Genomic DNA, 10,224 nt, shown 5'->3' with positions numbered 1-10,224 from the left:
TTCTTGATTTTCTAATTCTTTGAGGAGGGCATTTTTCATCATTTTTTCTGGTTGAATATTTGATGATTGACCAATAGAAAAATCAATGGTATTCGAATCGCCATTTGTATTTATCTCTTTAGGTTTATCTTTGTCGGTTTCAACTAACTTTGATTCAATTTTGAAAGTATTGGGAATTTCTGAACTTCAATGAAAATGCTATCTTCACTAGAGGTTTGGTCACGAATGTTATTATCGGAGTTCAGAGGCAAAGAATCAATTTCTCGATTGCATTTCTTGTAAATCAATATGTATGGAACTATTTTATCACTAATTTTGCAGTTAAACTCATCACCTTTAATAACGGTAACACGATCATCATTTACTGAATACCATTGTTCGTTATATTTTACAACAGATGTATAATGACCACTATCAGGTGTATCACCGTGATGATAAACAATTGCTTGCAATTCAAGTGTCCCGAGAAGAACGTTTTCTATTTCTGTTTCAACATTTAAATTTGGAACTAATTTCTTCAAGCGTCCTGTGGTTTGATCATAGCAAAAAATTACAAGTTGAATGATCAAGGCATGAGAAACATTAAATAGGGTTCTACTTTTTGTGGCATTTGTTCTTGTTGGGCAATTTGAGCATACGTAGTCTTCAATAAGTTCGCCGTAAGGATCATTAGTTAATTTCTCAATCAAATTTTTCATCGAATTATCAGGACTAAAAGGACTAGGAAATTGAATCCGACACATATTATAGTATTCTGTCCGTTCAGAAGGATTATTGCATCTTTGACATAAAACTGATTCCAAAAATGACACTCGAAATGAACTTTCTTCAGGAATTTCATTTAAAATGAACTTGATACACATGGTTCAAAATAGAATTTACACACTCTTGAGCATCAAATTGTTCTCGTTGTGTATAATCGTAGCCTGGAAGTTCTATAGACTTTATGAATTCGTACGTTTCTATGGGTGATTCAGAGCTTTCAATTGTAGAAATAAGTCTTTGACTGCTAAAATACTGGAGTCATTGGTATCAAGAGTTTTAACAAATTCACGGAAGGTATCAATAGTGTATAATGATTGAATAACTGAATTGAAGAAACATACATTTTGTCCTAGATTTTTCAATCCTAATGGTTTGTTTTCTCTGATGAAATTTACAGTATCATTATCTATGTTATTTGGGGTTCCTCGAAAACACGTTTTCTTTTTTGGTCTTCCTCTTGGAGATTTAATTGCATTGTTAATTGGCCCTGGATTTAATTCTACATCTCCATCTACAATAAGCCGAGTGATTAGCAAAAAACTTGTATCGTAAGCAAGGGGTTCGTTATTTGTATTTGGCATTGCAAGTATTGTAAGTTCGAGTGGCGTTTATAGTCGTGCCTCAGTGGACTTTCGTAGTGGCGTTTATAGTCGTGCCTCAGGGGACTTTGGCTGATATCAGCTCTTTTGGTGGGCATTTTTTTTTTTTTTTTTTTGTTTATTTATTTTTTTTTATTTTTTTTTTTTTATATTTCTTATATTTTTATTTTCTTTTTCTCGGCCTTCTTTTTTTATGCCTCTTTACGGTAGTTTCGAAAGCATTTCACAGGTCACAATCAACAGTTCACAGGTCAAGGTCAACAAAGTGCAGACCGGAAAAAAGATAATAAGATCATAACATATACATAACATAACATCAATACATAACGCATTAAATTACAAAAAAGTAATACATGTTATTTAGATATTATAAAATGACAATTGAATAAAATAACAACCTAGTGACACTTACTTACAAAAATAATGACAAAATCATAAAATATGATGCCTAACAAGACAAAAACACGAAAAATATTATAATACAGAATGTGATGTTGATAGTGTGAATGGATATAAAACGGCACCAATCAGAAGCTTGTGAGGTCCTAAGAGAGTGGTTTTAGAAGGATGAAACTATTTAATCATTCAATTGTTATTTTAATGACTTAATGACAATTTTTGACAAAAATGTTGACAGAATCACAAAATATCATGTCTTACAAGAGAAAAACACCAAAAATATTTGCATACCGAATGTGATGATAACAATATGGCTGGATATAAAATTACACCAATCAGAAGCTCGTGAGTTCTCTGAGAAGGTAGTTTTAGAGCGATGAGTTTTATTATATGTAACCATCATATAACATTACAAACATTACAATATGTAATATACCTGTTATACGTATAATATGGTTTAAAATTTTCTGGTCTGCGTTATACACGGCGCAAACTGCGAAAGATCGATAAAAGCACATGGTTAAATTTTGATGTTTGAAATGGTTTTATATGGATGAAATTGCTTGAGAATTATGTTTTTGATAATTCTTTGTGTTTTCCAAACATTTTCCTCTGCAATGACATTGATTAGAGTCAACCTGTCATCACTGACCTGTGACCTGTGACCTGTTGACCTGTGACCTGTGACCTGCGTTTCGAACTAGCCGCCTCTGTTATTACTTTTTTTTCTATAAGTATTTTACAAAATTTTCCTAATAAAATAAGTTCTTCTTTTACTATTTCTTCGTTCTTCTAAGCTGCTACTTCCAATACTTCTTTCAACTGAATCTTCAGTGTGTCTGCAACTTGAGTTCAGCTATCAGGGGTTTTCAAAGTGATTGCTTGATAAAATGTATTTGATGGATTTTATCAAATTGACTTCTTCTTTTATTTTTATTTTGTATTTCTATTGCTTATTATTCTAAAGATAAAGAGAAGTATCATTAAAAATATGTTTAAGTGCAGCTCCAGAGTAAGAATTTCACAAAATATTTCCAAAGTACATTCTCGGACATCGGTTAATTTATTGGTTTTGTATAAAAAAGAAACATTGAAACGAATATTATTACTCGAACATTCAGCTACCACCCACCCTACAAGCTAACAATTTTCAACCTTTCGACACACAAAATGCTTTTTTATGAGAGTGCATATTATCCCATTACGTTTGTGCTAGACAAAATATTTTACTGGTGTATTTATTTTTTCTTCAAACCCTTCATCGCAGAACTTATTTTTCATGCATCTTTTTATAGAGACAGAGAGTGCGTGAAAGATAAAGAAAGAGAGAAGAGAAGAGAGAGATTAACACTGCGGTTAAGAACACTAAGAAAAAATACGAACACAATGAATATTGATGACTTTGCATTGTAAAGCTAAAACGCGGGAAACCTATTCATTCATTCAATTATGTAATATTACCAACCTAAAAGAAAAAATACATCTACTAAGTAAAAAGCGCGCGAAAATGGTTCTGTCTGTAGTAATTTTTTGGATGGAGAAGCAATCAAAAATCTATTCATGAACCTTTTGATAAGCTAGGCTAAAAAACGCATAGCCTGGAAATCTGGCTCTGACAATCTGTTAACGCTGAAACTTAATTGTGCAAAAAATCGTGAAATCCGTCAATTATATAGCTTGAGAAAATGACGAAAACCTGTTTTATGCCGGTTTTCGGCTATTCTGGCGAATTTTAACGAGATCCGCATGCAAAAAATATTTTTTTGGGAATCAGACCATGCTATAATTTGAGCATTACTTTTAAGAACCTTTTTCTGTAAATAAACAATTGAATAAGTTGGAAAGATGTCACAAAAATCCATGAAAACGGCGATTTCCGGAACATTTCCGGTTCTACAGACTGAAAAAAAAATTTCTCCACAAACGGTTTTCGGCGCATTTTCGACAGCACTAATACGCATCTATGTGCAAAAAATCAGAAAAAACTAATGATACAATTTCCAGAAAATACCAAAAAACCGGTTTTTCCGGCATATTTCCGACATTTTCGGCCGGAAAAAAATGTTTTTCGAAGATCGGGCTCCGTCACATTTTAGGTATTGTCATTTTGCATCAGTGTGCAAAATTTCATAAAAAAATATAAAGTACAGCTCGAGAAATTCAAGAAATACTGTCTTTCCGGGGAAAATAGGTTGTTCCGGCGATTTTTAAATAGTTCCGGCTTCAGAAATCAATTTTATTGAAAATTGAAACATGCTTGATGGTGGGCATTGATATTAATAATGTTTTTGAATGAAAAAAAAACAACCAATTATAAGGAAAAAGTCCAATGAAAATCCAGAAAAACGGCGATTTCCGGCATATTTCCGGCATTTTCGGCCAAAAAAAATTTTTTCTCAAAAATCGGACTCGGCCATGTTTTGAGCATTGTTAATACGCATCTTTGAGCAAAAAATCAGAAAAAACTAATGATAAAATCTCGAGAAAATGACAAAAAACAAGTTTTTCCGGCATATTTCCGGCATTTTCGGCCGGAAAAAATTTTTATTCGAAAATCGGGCTCCGTCACATTTTGGGCATTGCCATTTTGCATCATTGTGCCAAAAATCAGAAAAAACTAATGAGCCAATCCTGAGAAAAGCTGGTAACAGACGGACAGACGAACGGACGAACGGACGGACGGACGAACGGACATCGGTTAATTTATAGGACCTCCGAGGTAGGTCCNAAAAAACTAAACCAAACCATACCAAAAAAACTTTCTCATATTGTATCTGATATGATCTGATATGATCTGATATATTAATTCAGTAATACAGGTGTTTCTATGATAATGAAATAACTGTTACTTGAAAATGTTAGTTTGTGTATAAACTGTAATAAAATCGAGTCTCCATAACTCGAACACGGGGTGGAACACAAATATGTCAGAGTTAAGGAAATTTCGAGTTATGGAGCAAGTTTTATAAGGTGTTGTTAACTGTAGGGACAAGAAAATTTGTTCGAGTTAAGGAAATTTCGATTTATGGAGCAAGGTTTAAAGAAACATTAAAGTACTTTCGAAATTTGTAAACAAACCGTATCCAGCGGGATACAAAATCAAAACAAATGTCACATGTCAAAATAAAAAATAGAAACAAATATGGCTGATTTTGATTGTTTCAATTGTTTTACAAGTTTGTTTTGGACACGTGATTTTAATTGTTTTCTTCAATGACACATGGTTCGAGCCTATTTTTCAGCGTCTTCTATATTAGGTTGCCCAATGATTTACTACATATTTCTATACTATGTAGCCGACCAGCCCACTAAGCTTCCATAAATGATTTAGCTGTCCACTTCGTATCAGTTTGAATCGTAGAATTTTATATACATTTATATACATAACATATACATAAAATATTTCAACTTCTTATAAGAAGAACCAATATACTTTTGGAGATCAAGAAATTAATGATGAAAAAAAAAATTTTTTTACACTTTTATGTACTGTAACGTCCTTCAGTTTTGCTTGCCGCGCCTTACTTCTTATTTAATTTAATCATCTAGCATGTTAGACAGAAGAAAAAAAACATACACGCTTTTTTTATAGAAATACACTTTATAAGAGTCCATGATGAAAATGGCCAAAAAATTAAGAATAATGCTAAGAATATCACCATCATGGAATTTTGCTACTCAAGCTAAGAATGCCATTTTTAGAGCATTTCCAATTATAAATTGTAAATTTTCACGGATTGTAACGAAATTGTAAATTAAGAATACTGTAAGAATACTATAGGACGATTTTTCTCAAAAAAGTTAAGAATATTCAAGAATTGACCAAGTGAGTGAATTTAGAAATATCATTTGAACTCAAAAGTTCTCTTTTGTATGTAGCTTCTGGTGTTTTGTTCTTTCTTGAACAGAATAATGTATATCTTTTTCCCATAACACAACAAAATGTAAATATTCGAATTCAACGAAATAGCTAACCATATGATCGTTGCCGGCAAAAAGACATCTTCTTTTCCGCCAAAAAGCAAGACAATATACATGACAAAAAAGAACATGGTTGACGCAAAAGAAGCATACAATAAAGACATGGACTCGTTGAAAATGTCCGGCAAATTTCGTCCTCTGTATGCTATGATGAAAGTGGCTATTTGTAAGAGCCCGGAAAAACCAAACTGAAAGATTTTAGGAAGTTGGTTTCGGCAGATCATGTATTTGAGTAGCCTTTGAGGATCCCTTTGAGAAACAACAACAGGGTATTCTTTGCTTAATGCTAGGGTGGGGCGTCAAATGTCAAAGTCAGAAAATTCAAGATGTAGTGTTTTTTTATGAAAATTTAACCTATTGTGAGGCATTCTGCGTAATTTTTAAGGTCAGAAGTTCAAAATTGGCCGAACCCCCCTGGGGGTACTGATTCGCACTACAGGCAAAAATTGGAAAAAATGGCATTTTCTGGCCTTTTCAGGCCTGTAAATATGTCATTGCTATTGCAAATCTTATTTTTTTCACTTGCTGTACTAAATTTTATGAATAAACAACAAAATAATCATATTGGATTGAAAATTGTGCCCATTAGAGCCCTAAAAGAGCCGTTTTAAGCCAATTTTGGGTAGCAAATGCTTTTTTTAAGGCCAATTTTGCAAGCTCATAAACTTTAAACTGATTGATTCACATGCCTGAACTTTCAGAGATGGAAGTCTTCAATAAAGTCTTTAAGCAAAATGAATTTCATTTTTCACTATTTTCAAAAATCCTAATGGCGTCTTCAAAATTCGCTTTTTAGCAAAAAAAAGCTATTTCTCAAAATAGCATTTTTTTGCTGACTGAAATTTTTTTGTCAGTGATAGTATACTGGAGATACTCAAGGGAAATCAAAATCATTTGGGTCTGGGATGGGTCTATGTCCGCCATTATGGAAATAAAATTCCTGCTAAGAGCCATTTTTCAGGCCAAAGACCCAAATTTGGACTGAAAAAATCTCTAAAATGTCAATAGACATGGGTCCAAATTTTCTTGCAGTGATAGTATTCTGGAAATACTACAGGAAAATCAAAGTCATCTGGGCTTGGGATTTGGGTATATCCACCATTTTGGAATTGAAATTCCTGCTAAAACGCAATATTTCAATCAAAAATCCAATTTTTGACTCAGAAAATCTTAAAAATGGCAATAGACATGAACCTAAAATCTTTTTGCAGTGATAGTCTTCTGGAAATACTCCAAGGAAATCAAAATTGTTTGGGTTTAGGATTTGGGTATATCTGCCATTATGGAATTGAAATATGTGTTAAAACTGGCTAAAATACAACGTTTCAAGCAAAAACCCCATTTTTGAATAAAAATTGCTCTAAAATGACAATAGACATGGACCCAATTTTTTTTGCAGTGATAGTCTTCTGGAAATACTCCAGGGAAATCAAAATTGTTTGGGTCTAGGATTTGGGTATATCCGCCATTATGGAATTGAAATATGTGTTAAAACTGGCTAAAACACAACGTTTCAAGCAAAAACCCCGTTTTTGAATAAAAATTGCTCTAAAATGACAATAGACATGGACCCAATTTTTTTGAAGTGATAGTATTCTGTGAATATTCCTGGAAAAACAAAATCATTTCAGTCTGAGATTTGTTTACATCCACCCTTATGGAAGTGAAATCTCTGTTAAAATGCTACATATTTCCATCCGATACATCATAATTGACTAAATATTTTGTATATTATATTAAGCAAAGAATGTGAATTTACAATCCTTTAATTTAGAAATACTAGTTGAAATATATTATTTAAAAAATTCCATTTCACTCAACAATTCTTTATAGCCCACTTACATTTCCATTTTCAAGACTTGTTTCGTCAAAAAAGGATCGAATTTTAGCTTGAAATATTATATACATTTTAAAACTGGCTTCAGTTTAAAAATTGCGGTCCCAGAAGCATGTTATACCTGAATAGTTTTTACCCCTAGAGTATTTACAGAACACAATCACTGCAAAAAGATTTTAGGTTCATGTCTATTGCCATATTAGAGCAGTTTTTAAGTCAATATGGGATTTTTGCTTGAAATGTTGCAATTTAGCCAGTTTTAACACATATTTCAATTCCATAATGGCGGATATACCCAAATCCTAGACCCAAACAATTTTGATTTCCCTGGAGTATTTCCAGAAGACTATCACTGCAAAAAAAATTGGGTCCATGTCTATTGTCATTTTAGAGCAATTTTTATTCAAAAATGGGGTTTTTGCTTGAAACGTTGTATTTTAGCCAGTTTTAACACATATTTCAATTCCATAATGGCAGATATACCCAAATCCTAAACCCAAACAATTTTGATTTCCTTGGAGTATTTCCAGAAGACTATCACTGCAAAAAGATTTTAAGGGCTACTTAGACTACACAATATATTGACGAACAATATTCGACAATATGGTTTGCGGACCGTAATGTACGAAGTAAACAACTGGTACTCTATTATAACTAGGAATTTTCTTTCTGTAAACAATCCCCCTTTATTGTTGGAGTATTGTAAATCGAGCTGACAATATATTGCGGACACCTTTTCAATATATTGTCGACATTCAGCAATATATCATCAATATATTGCCTGACAATATATTGTGTAGTGTATGTAGCCCTTTAGGTTCATGTCTATTGCCATTTTTAAGATTTTTTGAGTCAAAAATTGGATTTTTGATTGAAATATTGCGTTTTAGCAGGAATTTCAATTCCAAAATGGTGGATATACCCAAATCCCAAGCCCAGATGACTTTGATTTTCCTGTAGTATTTCCAGGATACTATCACTGCAAGAAAATTTGGACCCATGTCTATTGACATTTTAGAGATTTTTTCAGTCCAAATTTGGGTTTTTGGCCTGAAAAATGGCTCTTAGCAGGGATTTTATTTCCATAATGGCGGACATAGACCCATCCCAGACGCAAATGATTTTGATTTCCGTGGAGTATCTCCAGTATACTATCACTGCAAAAAACATTTCAGTCAGCATTTAAACTCAGTTTGTAGAAGCTTGCCTTAAAAAAATGCTATTTTTTGAGAAATATGATTTTTTTTTGCTAAAAAGCAATTTTTGAAGACGCCATTATGATTTTTTAAAAACAGTGAAAAACTTGAAATTCATTTTGCTTAAAGACTTTATTGAAGACTTCCATCTCTGAAAATTTCAGGCATGTGAATCGATCAGTTTAAAGTTTACGAGCTTGCAAAATTGGCCTTAAAAAGCATTTTGCTACCCAAAATTGGCTTAAAACGGCTCGTTTAGGGCTCTAATGGGCACAATTTTCAATCCAATATGATTATTTTGTTGTTTCTTCATAAAATTTAGTACAGCAAGTGAAAAAAATAAGATTTGCATTAATTATGACATATTTACAGGGCTGAAAAGGCCAGAAAATGCCATTTTTTCCAATTTTTGCCTGTAGTGCGAATCAGTACCCCCAGGGGGGTTCGGCCAATTTTGAACTTCTGACCTTAAAAATCGCGCAGAATGCCTCACAATAGGTTAAATTTTCATAAAAAAACACTACATCTTGAATTTTCTGACTTTGCCCCAAAAATGACTGTTGACGCCCTACCCTATTAATGCAACCAAAGTCAGGAGAACGACTGATACTATTAATCCGATGATAATGGCATATTGCTGGATAATAGTATTACGTTTATTTTTCGTTGTCAGTTTTCGCAATGAGCCGAAAGCTCTCAAGATTTTATGGGACTTGGTTAACACTATAGCAATGAAGAGAGTGTAGAATAATCCAAAAGTCGTGGCATCGATGTTACACAATACAGGGTTTGGTTTGAAATGTCTCACGAATAAAATTCCAGTATTTATGAATAGCGAGGTTATCAAGTGTATGACGGTCAGAATGAAATCAGAGCTTTTAGCAATCGGTGTGTCTCTATAGATGATGAATACAACAAGAATGAAGAGATCGAGGGTTACACCGATGGAGGCGAAGCAGATTGTCGCGTAATACACACGATTTGTCGTATAGAACTGATCTATGTAAGGGTCAAAACATTTCGTATGGTCCAAATTCGTTTGGTAATAGTTAGGACATTTATGGCAAAACTCGTAACCGTAGGTTTCTTTTATGAAGCCTTTTTGACATTTCTGGCAAGTATGACCAAACTCATTGCTCCATTTTGTAAGGCTTGATAAGAGTTTTCCACGGGCATGTTCCCAGCCTGGACTACAAGAGTGTTTATGGCAGAGTGTCCCATGTATCCGGCTGTGTTGATAAGTTTTATACTTGTCTTCCGAAAAATGCATTTGTTTTGAATAGTGTTGAAACCTTTCTACACCTCCATCTTGACGGAGTAAAACAACTTGAATTGTTATGAGTGCTATATTAATCTCAGCATATATTTTGGATCGGGTATAACGAGAATTTTGACCAAACATTCTGTCAAACCGCCATAAAATGTACTTGGTTAATGCAAAAGTCAA

The sequence above is a fragment of the Clytia hemisphaerica genome, unplaced genomic scaffold, assembly GCF_902728285.1.
Source record: "Clytia hemisphaerica strain Z4C2 unplaced genomic scaffold, Clytia hemisphaerica genome assembly, whole genome shotgun sequence".
NCBI lineage: Eukaryota > Metazoa > Cnidaria > Hydrozoa > Leptothecata > Clytiidae > Clytia > Clytia hemisphaerica.
The sequence above is the reverse complement of the archived record's forward strand: the minus strand, read 5'-3'. Positions refer to the sequence as shown.